Genomic DNA, 18,608 nt, shown 5'->3' with positions numbered 1-18,608 from the left:
CCTTTCTGTGTTCTTTATCTCTGAAATGTTTAAGAATACCTTTGAGGAGGATAATGTAAAGGTGATTTAAGCATTCTGAGGTTGATTGATGAAATGTCTAGATTTTCTTCTAAGCCTGGAGTGTGATGAGCTAATGATTTTCAGTAATGGAACCATCTAGTTTCTAAAGCAATTGACTTCCCATTGAGCAGTGGATAAGTTCTTCCTGAAACTGAAATATAGCTTCAGATAATCTCTGTCATTGGTTCTAACATTAATGCTTGGGGCACAAGGAATAAGTTCTTGCCTCTTCTTTATCAGCCTCCTTGAAAGATGATTAGACATTAGACATGATTTTCATCATTGACAAACTATTTCTATTCCCACACCCGCTTGGGTGGTTTTTGGTCTTCTCACATCCTATTACAGTCCACTACTAAAGAAAGGGAGAGAGAGTGTGTTCAAAACAGAACAGATTATTCCAACTGTGGTATGCCCCTAGGACAACTCCTCCTTGGCTGTGAAGTTTAGCAAAGAGTGGAGACTCCAGAGCCAGCCAGACGAGGTGTAGATTCAGCTTTGATACTTTGTAGCTGTGTAACTTAGAATGAACTATATGACATACTCTGTCCTTCAGTTCCCTTGTCACTAAAATGGGACAATGTCAGCATTTTTCTCACGGGATTGTAAAAGTTAAATGATGCAATATATGCCCAGGACTTAGACCAAAGACTGATACATAGTGAGTGTTCAGTGAGTGTTATCTATTAACTTTTCCCCTATCATTCTCTTGATGTAGCCTAAAATACTTATCCATAGAATGATCAATTAAAGAAGTAATTTACTGAGTTCCTACTTCATGCTGGTGCTGGAAAAGAGGGGAGTAAGACCAGTTCTTATCTGGAGGAGTCAGTAGTCCATCCCCCTGTTGACTCATTGATCTAATTATGAACTAAAATCCTTTACACTTGTTTTATTTTCTCATTTTGAAAAAATAGAACATATTTTAAAATATCAATTGCTTTATTAAAAGTATACATGTACATCATTTAGAAAGTTAAATAGTATTAAAAAGTTTATAACAAAATACAGTGGTCTCCTGCATTGTTCTTTACACTACTTTCAGTACCCCTTCATAGAGACAACCACTTTTGATTCTCTCAGCCATTTCTTCTGGAGTGTATATCTTTTTTTTTTTTTTAAATATTTTATTTATTTATTTGAGAGACAGAGATCACAAGGAGGCAGAGAGGCAGACAGAGAGAGGAGGAAGCAGGCTCCCTGCTGAGCAGAGAGCCTGATGCGGGGCTCAATCCCAAGACCCTGGGATCACGACCTGAGCCAAAGGCAGAGGCTTTAAACCACTGAGCCACCCAGGTGCCCCTGTAGTGTATATCTTGTCACTTCCAAATAATATGCCTAGATTAGACTGCTTTGATTTGTGACTTCTAGACATTTTCTATCACCTGTTATGGTAAATAAGCATCCAATTCTCTTACATCATCTTCTTCTCTGCTCCTGTGTCACATGCTCCCAAGATAATACACGCATTGATTAAATCAACTTCTGTACTTACATAACTTGTCTAGGCAATTACAATTCACAGTTGAACATTGTAGACTGTGGTTGTTTCTTTTCTTTTTGTTTTTCCTGAAATTAACTGTTGCCCCTCCACTCCTACTCCCACTCTATTTACATAATGTTCTTTGTATCTACCTTCAGATTGACACAGATCAACCAAAATTTGGTAATCTACCAGTCAGTCTCTTTCTCTTAAATAGAGCCTCCCCATCCCCACCCCAATCCAATTTTGTCTGGGTTGAGTGCTCTCCGTGCTGTTGCAGAGCTGTCATTTTAGGACATTCCTTTCCTTAGCAACCTTGGAATTTCCTGTTTTTCTTCCGAGTTGGATTCCTTATCTCTTCCTCTTTCTTGGTTTACTCTCTTGTTTTGGTGGAGAATATCCTGTAGTAGTCAAGACAGAAAGGATCTTCCCTTTGTCTCCAGTGTTCTGAAACACAGTAAATGTTCCTGGGCATGGGCCTATTTTCACTTATTATGCTGGGCCCTCAGGGCCCTTTCAGGAAATCCGGAAACTCCCATCTTTCACTTCTGAGAAATTTGTTTGAATTACTTTATTGATGATTTCCTCCCCTTGGTTTTCTGTTCCCTGTTTCTGAAACTCTTGTTAATTAGATATTGGAAATCCTGCAGTTGGTCCTCTAATGTCTTTATTTTTTCTTTTCTATTGTTCCCTCTGTGTCTTACTCTCCTTTTTAGGAGAATACCTCCACTTTTTTTTCTGATCCTTCTTTTCAGTTTCTCATTATTACCATAATGTTTATTAATTTCTAATTGTTAGGGTCTGTGATCAAAGGAATGAGACTAAAACAAAGCAAAAATCAAAAAGCTTTATTTCATGCCAAGCATTGAAAATCAGACTGGTAGGGGCCATCTCTTACTAAGAGATGACGACGATGACCCTGACAAGGTCACTCCCAAGAAGGCCACTCTGGACGAGGCCGCTTCGCAGACGAGGCCACTCGAGGAGGCGACGACGACCCCAACAAGGCCACTCTGGATGAGGCTGCTTGCCAACGAGGCTGCTGTGGAGGAAGCCGCTCCTGACAACGAAGAGGCGATGATGACGAGGACGACAGCCCTGATGACGCAGACTCTGCTCCCCATGACGCTGCTTCCAATGAGGCCGCTCTGGAGGAGGCTGCTCCCAGGATGAGGCCACTCCAGATGAGGCCGCTGCCTGGACGAGGCCACTCCCGGACAGGGCCGCTCCCCAGAATGAGGCTGCTCCAGCGAGGCTGCTCCCCTGACGGGGCTGCTCCCAAGAAGAGGCCACTCTGGACGAGGCTGCTCCCAGGACAAGGCCGCTGCTGCTGAGGTCGCTCCCTGGACAGGGCCACTCCCCAGAATGATTCCACTCTGGCAAGGCTGTGGCGGCACCGCAGCTCGTGGTGGTTCCACAGCGAGGCTGCTCCATGGCTGCTCCATGGCGAGGCTGTTCGGCTTGGCGCTGCTGCCTACGACTAGGATGACCAGGACAGCCACCATGCTCCTGACGACCATGATGACCATGACGCTCAGACTCTCCCGAAGACTACCCTAACGGCTATCCCAACGGCTAACCTTTTTTTTTTTTTTTAAAGATTTTTTATGTTTTATTTGACAGATAGAGATCACAAGTAGACAGAGAGGCAGGCAGAAAGAGAGGGGGAAGCAGGTCCCCGCCGAGCAGAGAAGCCCGATGTGGGGCTCGATCCCAGGACCCTGGGACCATGACCCGAGTGGAAGGCAGAGGCTTTAACCCACTGAGACACCCAGGCGCCCTGCAATGGCTATTTTAACTCCTCCTACTACTCCTACTACTCCCTAGCCTCACAGACTAACCTTTATATAGGTGGTTGAGCCCGACCCATACACAGGTCGCCAATGGGATTTCAACTTACCACAGTAAATATATGCACACCCCACTGATTGGATGTCTCCATCTGGCCTGGCCCACCCCTGTATCTGGGATTTGCAACTTAATTCCTCTGGCTAACCAGGCCCTTACACTAATATTTCTCTTTCGTAACCTGGATGTTCTTTTGCATACTTTCCTATCATTGTTTGAAGGGTATAATACTGTATCTTATTTTACTGAGAGTACTAATGACTTTTTTTTTTAATTTTAGAGAGAGAGAAAAAAACATGCTCGTGGAGGAGGGGCAGGTGGGAGAGAGAGAGAGAGAAAATCTCAAGTAGAAAGTAGACTTCCCACTGAGCATGGAGCCAGATGTGAGCACAGTCCCAGAACCAGGAGATCATGGCCTGAGCTGAAACCAAGAGTTGTACACTCAACTGACTGAGTCACCTAGGCTCCCCTTAATTGCACTGTTTAATTTCTTTAATCCTTATTTATTTTGCTTCCTTCAAGTTGTTTTTTGTTTTTTTCTTCAAGTTGTTTTTATCTACTTGTTTTATTATCTAGTTTTCTTGTTTTCAGCTTTCCTTAGGAATCTGGTAATCCTTGGATGTCTGCTTTGTATTAGAGTAGAAGATTAAGAAACTAATTGGAATCTCTGGGCTTGTACTTGGGGCTTGTTGACTGAGCTTCACCGTAGCATGAAGCACTGATTATTGTAGGAAACATGATTTAGATTTTTCTAAAGTTAAAGGATTTAGTTTGTCTTTTTTAAAAAAAAAGATTTTATTTACATATTTGAGAGAAAGCAAGGGTGAGAGAGATCCCACAGGGAGAGGGAGAAGCAGATTCCCTGTTGAATAGAGAGCTCGACCAGGGCTGGATCCCAGGACCCTGAGTCAGAGCTGAAGGCAGACACTTAACCAGCTGAGACACCCAGGTCCCCATTTTCTGGTCTTTTTTCTTGGGCTGGTCGCATTCTCCAGAAAGAAACTTTTCTTTTCTTATGTCAAGTTCATAGGGTTATGCTGCCAGTGTTCTGGGAGCCACCTGGGGAAATAGGGCTGGGAGTCTCAGCATTTTATGGTCACTCTATGCCCTAGTTTGTGGTTCTGTTCCCAAAACCAATGGCTGGGTGGTTTGACCAGCAATCCACAAAGAATTTCTTCAATTTCTTTCTTTGAATTTCTTCAAAGAATAAACCTACCATTTTCTAACAGGTGTGGGGAAGAGCAGGGTGTAGACTCAATGATACAGAGCTGGGAGGCAATAGAACCTCTGATTGCTTCTCAAACCGCCTTCACATAGCCTTTCTTTGGTTTTCTTTGCCTTAACTCTCAAGTATCTGGGACTGCAAGTTCCTGAGTCTTGAGGATTACTGTAAATTTTGATGGTTCTCCATTTTTGCCGTTGTTGGCTTAATGTTCTACGGTGTGCTAAATTGCTTGAACCCCAACTACATATGTGCTGCATCATTCATAAGTATTACATTTCTTTCTTCATTCCTGTTTCTGTTTTCCCTCCCTCCCTCTCTTTTTCTGTTTTCACTACTCTTTTTCTAGATATTGGCCTTTCTGGATTAATCTTCTATCTAAAAAACAAAAATAACCAAATAAAACCCTTTTTCTCTTTTCTATTTCTTTCTCTTTTCCCTATTCTTTCTGGGAATTTGCTCATTATTTATTTAGCTTATTACTTATTATTTATTATTATTAGCTTATTTATTATTATTATCCTCATTTTATTATTTAGTGCATTGAACTTTTCATCTTTGCTGTCATATTTAGAATTCCCAAGAGTTCTCTTTTTAAAAATAGTGTCTTGTTTCATGGATATATCTTTTTTTTTTTTAACTTGGGAAAATGAGAGTTCATTTAAAAAATTTTTTTAAATTTAAATTCAATTAACTAACATAGGATGTTATTATTAATTTCAGAGGTAGAGGTCAGTGATTCATCAGTCTTTTTTTTTTTTTTAAGATTTGATTTATTTATTTGACAGATAAAGAGCACAAGTAGGCAGAGTGGCAAGCAGAGGGAGAAGGAGAAGCAGGCTCCCCACTGAATAGGGAGCCCCATGAGGGACTCAGGCCCAGGACCCTGGGATCATGACCTGAGCCAAAAGAAGGTGCTCAATTGACTGAGTCAAAAAAGCATCCCTCTTCAGTCTTATATAATATCCAGTGCTCATTACATCATGTGCCCTCCTTAATGTCCATCACCCAGTTACCCCATCCCTCTAGGCACTCCCCTCCAGCAATCCTCAGTTTGTTTGCTATGATTAAGAGTCTCTCATGGTTTGTCTCCCTTTGTGATTTTTTTTTTTTTTTAAAGATTTTATTTATTTATTTGACAGAGAGAGATCACAAGTAGGCAGAGAGGCAGGCAGAGAGTGAGAGAGGGAAGCAGGTTCCCCGCTGAGCAGAGAGCCCGATGTGGGACTCGATCCCAGGACCCTGAGATCATGACCCGAGCCGAAGGCAGCGGCTTAACCCACTGAGCCACCCAGGTTCCCCTCCCTTTGTGATTTTATTTTATTTTATTTTTAACTCTTTTCTCCTATGATCCTCTGTTTTGTTTCTTAAATTCCACATATGAGTGAGGTCATATGGTAATTATCTTTCTGACTGACTTATTTCGCTGAGCCCAATATTCTCTAGTTTCATCTCTGTCATTGTAAAAGGCAAGATTTCACCTTTTTTTGATGGTTGGGTAGTATTCCATTGAATATATGTACACCACATTTTCTTTATACATTCATCTATCAATGGACATCTGGTCTCTTTCCATAATTCGGCTATTGTGGACATTGCTACTATAAACATTGAGGTGCAGTTGCCCCTTTGGATCACTCCACTTGTATCTTTGGGGTAAATCCCTAGTAGTGCAATTGCTAGATCATAGGGTAGCTCTATTTTCAACTTTCTGAGGAACCTCCATACTGTTTTCCAGAGTAGCTGCATCAGTTGCAGTCCCACCAACAGTGTAAGAGGGTTCCCCTTTCTGCACATCCTCACCAACATCTGTTGTTTCCTGACTTGTTCATTTGAGCCATTCTGACTGGTGTGAGGTGGGATCTCATTGTGGTTTTGATTTGTATTTCCCTGATGCCAAGTGATGTCGAGTGTTTTTTTCATGTGTCTTTTGGCCATTGGGATGTATTGTGCTCATTTCTTGATTGGATTATTTGTTGTTTGGGTGTGGAGTTTGATAGGTTCTTTATAGATTTTAGATACTAGTCCTTTATCTGATAAGACTTTTGCAAATATCTTCTCCCATTCTGTCAGTTGTCTTTTGGTTTTGTTGACTAATTTCCTTTGCTGAGAAAAAGCTTTTCATCTTGATGAAGGCCTAATAGTTGAATTTTTGCCTTTGTTTCCCTTGCTTTTGGAGCCAGGTCATAGAGATTGCTGTCTGTGTTCTCCTCTAGGATTTTGATGGATTCCTGTGTCACATTTAGGTCTTTCATCCATTTTGAGTCTGTTTTTGTGTGTGGTGTAAGGAAATGGTCCAGTTTCTTTGTTCTGCATGTTTGCTGTCCAGTTTTCCAACACCATTTGTTGAAGAGACTGTCTTTTTTCCAGTAGATATTCTTTCCTGTTTTGTTGAAGAGTAGTTGACCATAGAGTTGAGTGTCCATTTCTGAGTTCTCTATTCTGTTCCATTGATCTATATGTCTATTATTGTGCCATGAATATATCTGCTTTTAGCTTTCTGAGGAAATTAGCATTGCCTTAAAACATTTTTCTTCTAATTCTTATTTTTTGTGTTTCTCCTGAGTTTTTCTTTGTGTTTGGTCTCTTTCTTTCAGAAGAAGGGTGTGGTTTTTTCCAAATGTCTTGGTTACTTATTTGTAAGGGAGAGATACTAAAATGGGGATTGGAAGTTTGATGTAGGTAGGGCTTATTAGTTGGTGGGCTTTTCTGAAGAGAGAGCTGGAAGGGCTCTTGATTTTTCCATAGGAAGATTTAAATATTAGTATATGCAGAAGGTGGGGGCTGGTTTCTCCTGGAATATTCAGTTGCCCCAGAGAAGAGTTGTCTAGTCTCTTTTTGGGAAGGTGTAAACTTGCCTTGCAAGTATTCTGATAGCTCTGTCTCACAAAGGTTAGTAAAAGGGGTGATGTTGGTGGCTGTGTGCACGTGCACCTGTGTGTCTCTTTATCCATTGTGAATCTTTTAGTTAATCTCCCTGTTTTCTGTTGGCATTTCACTCTATTGGTATTTCACTCTTTCAACCACTGGGGTTGGTTGGTATTTCACTCTATTTCTGTTGGTATTTCACTCTACCTACACCTGTGGCTGAAGTCCCATACACAGAATTGCTTGGCTGCTTAGTTTTTTTCTCCTTAACAGCTTTTTTTTTTTTTTTTTGCAATGCCATTTTGATGGGTTTGGGGTAAATAAATGCAAACTTTAAATTCTTTAAGTGGACCTAGAAGCTCTGCCTGTATATTAATTCTTATCTCCTCTGGCTAAGTCACATCTTTTCCCTGGCCTTGTATTATTGTTTACATGGAAGCTTACTCTCCGAAGTCTTGTTTAATCTGAAAGAGAATATTGGGATTTTGAATCTGCCCTTTAATATAAGTGAGAGTACTTAGGTGTGGGGTGAGGTTCCCAGAGGATTCTGGAATAGGGGTTAGTGTACCAATTTCTACAGGATAGCTGTGGGTAAGAGGAAGGAGACTGACGTCTAGAATAAGCCTACACACTGTGTGTGTGCAGGCACCGTGGATGTGCGTCCCAGACTCACACAGCACACGCTCATCTTCAGCCTGGGGCCCTGGCACTGCTTGTGCACCTTTGGGAAGCTGTGTGGATGCCCTTCTCTCTATTTGGTCTTGCAGATTGCTTGTTGCCCCTTTGTCTGGGAGCAAGGATTCTTAAGAAGACCTGGTTTTGCAGCTTTTTCTTCTTAAAATCTCACATTCAACTAATGATTTAAGAAGAGGTCATAACCCAGCTAAGATAAAGTAGACAAATAGTAGATATGAGAAGGTAAACTGAGCAAAATCCATTGGTATTACACTGGAATAAGAGTAGAATTTTTTAAGAAAGCTTAAAAACACAAACAAAAAGCTTAAAAAAACCCCACATGGTTACTGAGCGCTATCTGGACATCTTAGAATTTAAGAAATGACTGCATTGAAAGTCTTTCTTACTGAGTCGCCAAGCAAGAGATGCCTATAAAACAGTCCTTTGTTAGCCTACCTTACATGTTAGCCTACACCAAGATTATCAGTGTAATAAAACTACTTTTAAAAATTGTCCTCTAGGGACGCCTGGATGGCTCAGTCACTTAAGCAGCTGCCTTCAGCTCAGTCATGATCCCAGGGTCCTGGGATCGAGTCCTGCATTAGGCTCCCTGCTCAGGGGCAGAGTCTTTACCCTCTGCCTGCTGCTCCCCTTGCTTGTGCTCTCTCACTCTTTCTGTCTCTCTGACAAATAAATAAAGTCTTCAAAAATTGTCCTCTACATTACATTAAAGCATAAAGGAGGCTTTTGCTAGTTCAGACTGGCCATCATCATCCGGTTAGTTCAAAATGATCCATATTATCAAGCAGATTCTAGGGTTTTCTTTTGAATAACCGGTGGATGTTTTAATGGAGCATGAGGAAATTTGTTTTCTGCTCTCACCCAGAGCCCAGGAAGCTGGTTTGATGTCAGGGCCAAGCTGGGGTGTTGTGGAGTGGGATGGGGATTGTGATCTGGGGAGAGTTGGCTTGGAGTCCTCAGTTCTCTGCCCCGCTTCTTTCATGTGTCTGTTTGTCTATATGCACAGGGCTGTGAAGGGAATGCCAATTTGTCCTGGCCTGGGGTGTATTAAAAACATGTGCTGAGAGAACGGTTTTCAGCTGGGAGTAGAACACTTGTGACCCGAAGTTGTGTAGGTGGGATGTGGAGTTTTTATAACAGTTCCTAAGAAACCAGTGTAGTTTCACCCCCATGATTATCTGCTAGCATGCTATGCCTTGTTATTAACTTTGTAAATGTTCAGTGGATATTTTTGGGTGTGGCAATGACAATTACAGAATTCATTTTCAGTGTTTTACTTATCTGTGTTGTGGTTTAGGCTTAAGGTAGTCGTAAAAATCCTCAATTGTTGTATTGCAAAATTCAACTACCGTGACATCATCATTTGCGCTAATATGTTTTCTAGACAGAGGAATAAAATTTACTTCCAGTAATAACATTGCAACTATATACGTCCTTAAAGCCTTTACCTTTTAGGTAAAAGGTAAGAATAACATCAGAATGCCTGTTAATATGTAATTTCCCTCTTAGAAGAAATGAACCTTTAATTTAATCCCGATGAGACAGAGTTCCTTTATGAAAGTATTGGTGGGATGTAAAATGAAAAAAAAATGAGCCCCACTTTGAAGCAACGGAGCAAAATGAGCCGGGATTTGGGGCAAGCTCGGCTTTCCAAGGTTTCTCACTTGGAGAGGTCTTCAGTTGGGCTGAAGAGCAGAAAGTAAAAGCATCAAAGATCCTGTAGCATGTGAAATGCTGTGCTTGTTTATTTTTCTTTCACCTTATCATGGAGAATCTCAAATACACACAAAAGTAGAGAGGCTCATTTAATGAACCACCGCTGCAAACATTTCTTTTCCATTTCTTTTCCGAGTAACGCCATCAACCTGATAGGGGAAGACACAAAGTGGCCGGTGTAAGAAGTACTTACAAGTTCGGTAGAACTTAAAAACATGGCAAGAACGTACTTCCCAGTATGTCCAGCTTTACTCCTCCAGTGAATACCAGTATCATGCAAATGCCATTTGTTAACAACAAAACACTTTCTGAACTTCTAACAAGTGACATTTTGGGTAGGACTCACACTGATTTGATCAAGTTCAGGGCAGGCTCATAGGAAGAGAGAGATCTGGGCATCTGACCGCACCATCCACTGTCTAAGTCACGTGTAAATGGAGTCAATGGTAGGAGACAGCCTGGGAGGCGAGGGCAAGAAGAGCACCATCTCGAGTCCACAGGGGCCCTGGGAAAGCTGTCAGATGAGGGTCACGCTTGATTCATGGGCTTTAAAAATGCCAGTGACCTGCAGTACCCCAGGGCAGGTAGGGGTGCAACTGGAAACTGCACCCCACCCCCAAAATTCCCACTCACCTTTCAGGCTCCTAATTATGGCTGCTGCAGGTGAGTGCCGCAGGGAGTAAAGACTGCACATTCCTGTTTCAGAGGAATGCCGCTGTTTAATTTACCACACGGAAAGCCCTAAAACCCCCCAAGGCCTTCCAAAAATAGATCGGATTAGTCAGTAGTGACATTTACAGGGTTTTTTTTTCTCCCCTCCCTCCCCCCCCCTTCTCAGGAATGACAAAAGATTTTTTTTTTTTCTTTCTTTCTGCTTAGTAAACTTATCTCCCTGGAGGATTTTCACCTTAAGAAAGAAAGACATGGTTAAATTCTGTGCTGGATTTACTGGATTTTATTGCAAAATTTTTTAAAAATCGAAACTGCTAGAGCCCATATGGGGAGGTGTTTCAATGATGTTGATAATGGAAAGGGCTGATACAGAAGCTATCCTTTGGAAGAACTTGGGGTGAATCAGTGAAGAGCTGAGAGGAGCCGATCCCCTGCAGTGGCAGAAGTCTGAAATTTCTCAGCTCTCCATTTGGATAATGACTGCTTTCTGAACAATAGGAACCAAGGAAATATTTGATAGAGACTGCCAACTTCTTTTCTACACCATGGCAGGTGTCCAGGACTTACACCTGCTTCACAGACTAATGAAACATAACCATATGTGTCCCGCAACAAAGAGGTGCTAATTTCTTTTGAAAAAGAAGCCCAATGAGAGACAGACAGAGTGCCAGTAACCAAGGTTGAAGGCTGGCTGCCCATTCATTGGTCCTTTAGTTCACTCATTCATTCACTCATTCCTTCCTTCATCCATTCATCTCTTCCTTCTTTCCAGCTGATGGACCTTTGGTCTTGTGAATACTCCTGGTAGAGTTACCTCCTACTCCTCCTCCAGGTCTCAGCCAGATCTCACTTACTTAGGGGAGCGTCCCCTGGCCTCTCACCTCCACGTAATAGGTGGATCATGTTCTTACTGAACTACTCTCTCTGGTATATAACAGACACTCAGTAAGTATTTGTTGAATGAATGAACAAGTTAATCCATTCATCCATGCATTCCTTCCTTTGTCTCTCCACTAAGCATGACGTTTCTAAGCCACAGCTGTGTGAGGACCCTGGCCAGGTGGGCCAGGGTGGGAGGAGAGCAACCTTTCACACCTGAGAACAAAAACAAGTCATGACCCACTTTCTTGAAAACCAGAGAGATCTGAGAGTGAGATGGATATCAACCTGGTCTAGGGGTGGAGGTTTATGGAATTAACCAGAAGGGTCAGAGAGATAGGACACAGTGGTAGCCAAGTTTACAGTTGTGCCAAGCCCATGTTGACTCTTAGAATCTGAAATATAATTTTCCTAGTAAGGAGGCTGGGGCCTCAAGAGATTAACTGCTTTGAAGTCACGGAACTGGTGAACCCGCTTCTCTGAGATTTTTTGAACTGATTAAAAGTCGTTGTGGATTGAACTGTAGGAATCTGCAGTATGTTTTGGTGCCTTGGATTTGAAGGGAGACAAGTTATTTCCAGAGAAGTGAAAGGACACAGAGTGTTGATCCTAGAGGAAACGTCTAGGGGAGAAAAGGAACAGTTCAGCATTTCAGGGCTTTTCTACCCTGACGTGCTGGTGGCAGGTGGGACACCAGCAGCCCCACCAGGAGAGCATTCTGGGAGGGGGCTATTCCTTCAGCAGTTGATTCAATCACCACAGAGTTTTTATCAACAAGTAAACTTTTCTTATGGCAGTGACTTGCTAGACACTTGTTCTTTGAATTCAGCCCTTTCATGTAACAGATCATCAGTTGTGTATTTCTGAAACTGGCAGAGTTTGGGTGGATACAAGGCACCTTCACTTACAGTGACTTGCATTCTCCTCTGACATTCCTGTGAAGACATTAAGACTGGAGACCTTTGGTTTGGCCAAGAGTCTCATGGCAGGTTAGTGAAGGGTTTGAGCCAGATTTGAGAGGGGAGACCAATGCAGCGCGTGATCTCATAACTGAGATCACAACTTGATCTCACAACTGAGGTTATTGGAGGCAGAGCATGGCTGGGGTGATTCACGTGGAAGTGTTTCTCCCGCAAGGTGGAGAAAGAGAGCAAAGTGTGACAAGGGCTTTGAAAGCACTCAGATTTCGTTTTTTAAAAAAAGATTTATTTAGGGGCACCTGGGTGGCTCAGTGGGTTAAGCTGCTGCCTTTGGCTCAGGTCATGATCCCAGGGTCCTGGGATGGAGTCCCACATCGGGCTCTCTGCTCAGCAGGGAGTCTGCTTCTTTCTCTCTCTCTTTCAGCCTGCCTCTCTGCCTACTTGTGATCCCTGTCAAATAAATAAATAAAATCTTTAAAAAAAAAAAAAAGATTTATTTATTTTATTTATTTGAGAGAGAGAGAGAAGACACATGAGTGGAGGGAGGGCCGGAGAGAGAGGGAAAGAGTGAGAGGGGGAGAAAAGCAGACTCCCCATTGAGAGGGGAGACCAATGCAGCGTGTGATCTCATAACTGAGATCACAACTTGATCTCACAACTGAGCTGAAATCGAGAGCAACACTTAACCGACTAAGCCACCCAGGTGCCCCTAAGATTTCATTTTTAATACTTAGAGGTGTGCTTTACTCACCGGGAGCTTTTCTTCTTACCAATTGCTATAGCAGAAGGTGACACAAGTGTGTTGCAACTTTTTTTTTTTTTTTAAGATTTTTATTTATTTATTTGACAGATAGAGATCACAGGTAGGCAGAGAGGCAGGCAGAGAGAGAGAGGAGGAAGCAAGCTCCCCGCAGAGCAGAGAGCCCGATGCAGGGCTCGATCCCAGGACCCTGGGATCATGACCTGAGCTGAAGGCAGAGGCTTTAACCCACTGAGCCACCCAGGCACCCCACAACTTTTAAGGATAATGATCGTTGGGGGTGCCTGGGTAGCTCAGATAGTTAAGCCTCTGCCTTCAGCTCAGGTCATGATCTTTAGGTCCTGGAATCAAGCCCCACGTCTGCCTCCCAGTTCAGCGGGGAGTCTGCTTTGCCTTCTCCCTCTGCCTCTTCCCCTGCTTGTGTGCTGTCTCTCTCTCTCTAATGAATGAATAAAATCTTAAAAAAAAAAAAAGGATAATGATTGTTAGCAACCAATTCTACAGCATTTATTATGTGGCAAACACCAAGTGCTTCGTACCTATGAGTCATTTAATCTCACAAGAAATCTGAGTTAGACTTATAGTCCTCAGTTTACCGATGTGGGAACTGAGGCACAGAGCGAAAAAGTTAAAGTCTCACAGTGAGTTTATTGTCTGAGATCTGTCTTGTTAATCACCACCTTTTTTTTTTTAAACTGACTTTTTACCTATAAGATAGTGAACCAGTTGAGTACACAGGAAAGACCTCAATATTGCATTCTCAAAAATATTCTTAAAACTCTGGGTTTCAAAAAATTACTTTTCTGGGCGTCTGGGTGGCTCAGTGGGTTAAGCCTCTGCCTTTGGCTCAGGTCATGATCTCAGGGTCCTGGGATGGAGGCCCTTATCGCTCTCTGCTCAGTGGGGAGCCTGCTCCCCTGCACTGCACCCACCCCTGCCGCTGCCGCCCTCTCTCTCTCTCTGCCTGCCTTTCTGCCTACTTGTGATGTCTGTCAAATAAATAAATAAAATCTTTTTAAAAAATTACTTTTCTTTCTAAAGTTTCTAGAAAATTATGCTTCTGGAATAGGTGATTCATATGCGTAGTACAACACTTACAACTACCAAAGGGTGTGTGAAAAAGTCCGTCTCCCTGCCCCCTGCCCCCTGGCTGGCTGCTCTGTTCCCCTCTCCAGAGACATCTGCCCTTAACCATCTCTGGTACTGAAAATGATGTTCGGAGATTTACTTTCTCACTTGTGCTTAAAGGAGAAAGAAACGCCCGTAGAAAGGCCCCCCAGCTCTGACCTCAGCTGGATCCTCCTGTCAGGATCAAGGCACATGTGGGCTGTCTGGCAAACTTGATAGGGCAGCCAGCCAGAAGTCAGAGGGCTGCAGAATGAGGAACTGTGTGGGAGAGAGGAGTGCCTAAGGGAGAAGGAGCTTGGCCACACATCAAAGCTTTTAGGCTTTGCTGGGGGGCGGGAGAGGGAGATTCTGAAGAAGTGATTTCCTCTAATCCCCTGGCAGACTCCCGTGGAGTCATTTCCGAGTCCTTTGATTTGGAGAGAGAGCCCAATGGGCTGAGGTAGACCTCTCAAGGGCTGTCTCTTCTAATGTTCTGGAAGACATTGAACCCTGCTTGCCCTCAAGCAGACATGATAAGGGAGAGCCGCCTTCCTCAGCTCACCCGAGGTTCCTGGACAGTGTTGGCACCTCCGAGTTTCCTGGGAGAGGTGATGGAGAGCCGTGAGGCAACAGAGCTTTGAGGGAGGTGGCCACACAGTGGGAGGCTGAGGGAGTGCTTCCTTCGTAGGCCAACCTCTCCAGAGAACTCCAGAACAAAAGAGAAACAAAATGGGCAGTCTTGACTCACAAACTGGTAGCAGCATATAAAAAACACATTTGGGATAAAAATGTTTGCTGATTCTCTGCACGGGACATTCTCTTGTTGTCTTGATTCTTTGTTCTGGCTGCTCTCTTTGCCTAGATTGGCCTTTGTTCTTCTCTTTTCTGGTCCAGTTCCTGCTTATCTTTTAAAACATAGGCAGCTCCTTTCTTACACCCCTACACTGCCCCCAGCCCCTGGCCCTTGTATTTGTCTACCACCTGATTTGTATTATCATCATCTGCTAATGGGTCAATCTAAGACCGTGCACTTCTGTTTAGGAGTGGTTTTGATCACTTTTGTAGTTCCAGTACATGGCTTTCAATACATACGTGGAGAAGTGTGGAGTTCCTGCAGGATATTCTGCACTACACCCAAGGTACCTAAGGCATGTTTGCCAAAGATCTGTCAGTAATAATTGGGCTATCTAATGATCTACTTTTTGCTAGCTTGGCAGACTAGAAAAACTGCCTTTTGGTAGAGAATGGGGCTAAAACTCTAGGTGATTTTGCTTTCAGTGAGCATATCTGGAACAGACTGCCCTGGAAAATGAGCTTCATTAACACGTCAGCATAACCATTTAATTTTCTTAGATACCCATCAAAGTATTGGCTATATTACTCAAGTTTGGGTCGTTGAAGGAAAATACAAGCAATTGAGAAATCTCATCCTGTTTCTGTGAGGGAAATGTTCTATAAGACCATGTTGAGGTAGCCTGAAGAAAGACTCCATATAATTGTTGTTTTTCCCCCTCACTGTCTTTTTCTTTTCCCCCAGTATCTTTCTCCATTCCAGACATGGTGCTTTAAATAACTGCACTTGGGTCAGATTGGAATATAGAATAGAAGCCAATGTTGGGGAGGAGATAAGGCAATGCCTAATTGTGTCTGAGTGACAGAGGGGAAATAGACCATAGACCATATCTGGTACACTTTGGGGATCTAACCCTTTCTGTCTCTTCAGAAGATAATCAGGGAAATAGAAAAAAAAAAAAGTCTGAATTCTCTGAGTAGCTTCTGCTTTGTATAGTTTCAACCAAATGAACTAAATTTGTACTTGGAGATGGCAAATCTGCAGGTAATGGTGCAAACTGAAGGTTTTACACTGTGTAAAAATGGTAATTTTCCCCTTTGGAAGTCAAGGAGCCAGGAAGGGGAGGGGTGGGTGGGGAAATCAATGTGTAGGTCAAAAATTTGAATTTTAAGCACAATTTTCTTAGTCATCACTTTCATTTCTGTCTTCTAGGGAAATCTGACACAGCTAGAAAGCAATGGAAAACACTAAGGGTTGCATCAGATGTTGAAGAGGAACTGATCATACCATAGAGATAAAAATGATCTCTCTAAGGAGAATTTTTAAAATCTGGTTATTTAAAGGTAGCAGCCTTTTCGAGGAAAACTAACAAGGGTTCCAGAGGCCACCTTACCCTTGCCAGCAATGTTGGCCTCATGTTAGAATGAGGAATGGAACTATCTTGATGCTATTCCTCTTCCATTCAGCTTAGACTTGCAAGAGTGGGCTGCAAATAAATTTTCATGGTCTTTCCCTGTAAAGAGCGTCCTAGATTCACTCTGTGGAAAAATGTCTACAATAGATTTAATATGGTTATGATTTTGCCTTAATCCTCTTAGGTAAATCATTTCCTTTTATTCTTCTTAACTGTGTGTCTAATTTTAGCTTACAGCATTACTGGCACCATATATGACCCAGGGACGAGTTAGAAAGGAAGTAAAACATGTGGTCTCTGAGGGCCCATGGGGGAGAAACAACACAATAATGATAATTAACACTTGTACAACACTTGAAATGTATAATCACTTCCCATTACTTTACCTCATTGATTCTCTCCACAAACATCTTGTGTGGGTTTTACAGTCTCCATTTTACCAATGAGGACAGCGAAGCTCAAAGTAAGAGGGACTTGCCCAGGATCACATTCCAGTAAAGGAAAGAGTCTTAGAAATAGTATTCTGACTCTAAAACTGTAACAGATTCCATTGAAAACTGGCTATTTTAGTCCAATATCTGTATAAGTGCATGCTGATAAGACTTCATGAATGTGGTTCCCCCAGGATACTATCTTGGGAAAGGGTGCAGTGCACATGGATGATTAAAGGAATCAAAGGAGATCCAGCTATGGGGAGAAAAGTGGAAAATGTCATAGGAGGAAAACGAGGGCAGGAATGAGCTGAACCTGTTGATCGGGGGAAGGAGACAGACCTTCCCAAGCAGAAGAACTGTGGTTGGGAATAATGAGACAAGTCTAGGAGAGACTGGAGATGTAAATATAAGGGTAAGGGAACTAGAACTCCTGGAATATTCTTTCAGTTGCTTCAGGGAGCCCTCAAGAGAAGTTGCTGTGAGCACTCATAAGAGGATGTTCTGCTCTGGTGCCTCAATAAGTAGAAAAGGGGGTTGCCAAGTGAGTTATATATAGAAGTTGTGCAAGGGAAGTTCTTATGCAAAATGACTAAACATGCTTCATTGCCCTGCCTGGTTACTTATAAATGTTGTGTATGTGCAGAAGTTGATGGTGGTCTGGGCATTGTCTATGAGATTTCTCAGAGAGTAAAATGAGAATAAAGTTGTCTAAGAGACAAAGAGCCTCTAGATTACTTGCAGCTCTTGACAATCTGCTTCTCTGCTCCAGTGGAGGCAGTTTTAGCCACATTCCCATCAAGCATTTCCTATATCTTGCACTGACATCTTAGAACATGGGGGAGACAGGGGGGCAGAGCCTTACTCAAAGGAGGAACTGACAGCTTGGGGGTGGGGAGGGAAGAGAGACCTGATGTAGATTTGAATGGTCTCTATAGTTACGCAATTTTTCTAGCCACAAATCGCGTATTAAACCACTGAATTCATAAGACAAAAAGACTACTGTGCATTTGGGTCACTCCAGTTACCTTGAGATCTGGGACCCATGGGGCTGGGGGTGGCATTGGGTCAGGTCGGTAAGACAGCAACCTGAGCACAAGAGAGAGCTCCAAACTTTTGGGAGTCAGTGCCTGACTGGCTGCACTCCCATGAGTGCAGCTGTGCAGCTGCAGTAGCCCTTCAGAACTATTCGAAACAGAGACAAAAGGGGTCAGCCAGACACTCTGGCAGTGCCCAGGCACTGGATGTGAGCTGGCCCCAGGAAGGGGGTGTGATCTCAGGCAAAGAAACTCTTTAGCGGAGGGTAGTGCCTCAAGAGGGATTCATCTCATAGCTGGTAGCTGCCAACATTCCAGCAGGTGAAGGGATTGAAATGCTAAGATCTGAACAAAGTGATAAATCTGAGCCCAGATTTTCAATATATGTGTCCTATATCCAACCATTCTTAAATTGTTCAGGATTTGCCCTTTTCCAAGTGTACAACTTCCTGAATAAATGACAATAGGTCCCTTTAGGGAGGGATTGAGCTGATTATTAGTATATATACTTAACATGGTATGATAGGGCATTCCCTTCTGGGGACTTTGCTTCTCTTTCAGTCAATAGGTTCCAAGTCAAATACTGGCTCAGATCCAGAAATTGGATTAGGGACATGACTTTTCATTGGATTATAAGTAGTCTCTTGATCACCCATTTTTTTATTTCTTTTGTTTGTATAGATTGAACATTACCCTATCGGC

At 42.7% G+C, this 18,608-nt stretch overlaps 1 long non-coding RNA gene across 1 annotated transcript in view; it reads left to right on the top strand.

Annotated features, from left to right (window-relative positions):
- Positions 1–16,531, top strand: part of LOC123394816 — a 32,341-nt gene extending 15,810 nt beyond the window's left edge. Inside the window, exon 3 of the long non-coding RNA XR_006609544.1 lies at positions 16,237–16,531. This is a non-coding gene — a long non-coding RNA (uncharacterized LOC123394816). The remainder of the gene's footprint in view (positions 1–16,236) is intronic.
- The last annotated feature ends 2,077 nt before the right edge of the window (positions 16,532–18,608 follow it).

The sequence above is a fragment of the Mustela putorius genome, unplaced genomic scaffold, assembly GCF_011764305.1.
Source record: "Mustela putorius furo isolate JIRA1106 unplaced genomic scaffold, ASM1176430v1.1 tig00003845_pilon_pilon_pilon, whole genome shotgun sequence".
In the NCBI taxonomy this organism is placed as follows: domain Eukaryota; kingdom Metazoa; phylum Chordata; class Mammalia; order Carnivora; family Mustelidae; genus Mustela; species Mustela putorius.
This window is presented reverse-complemented; position numbering and strand designations above follow the sequence as displayed.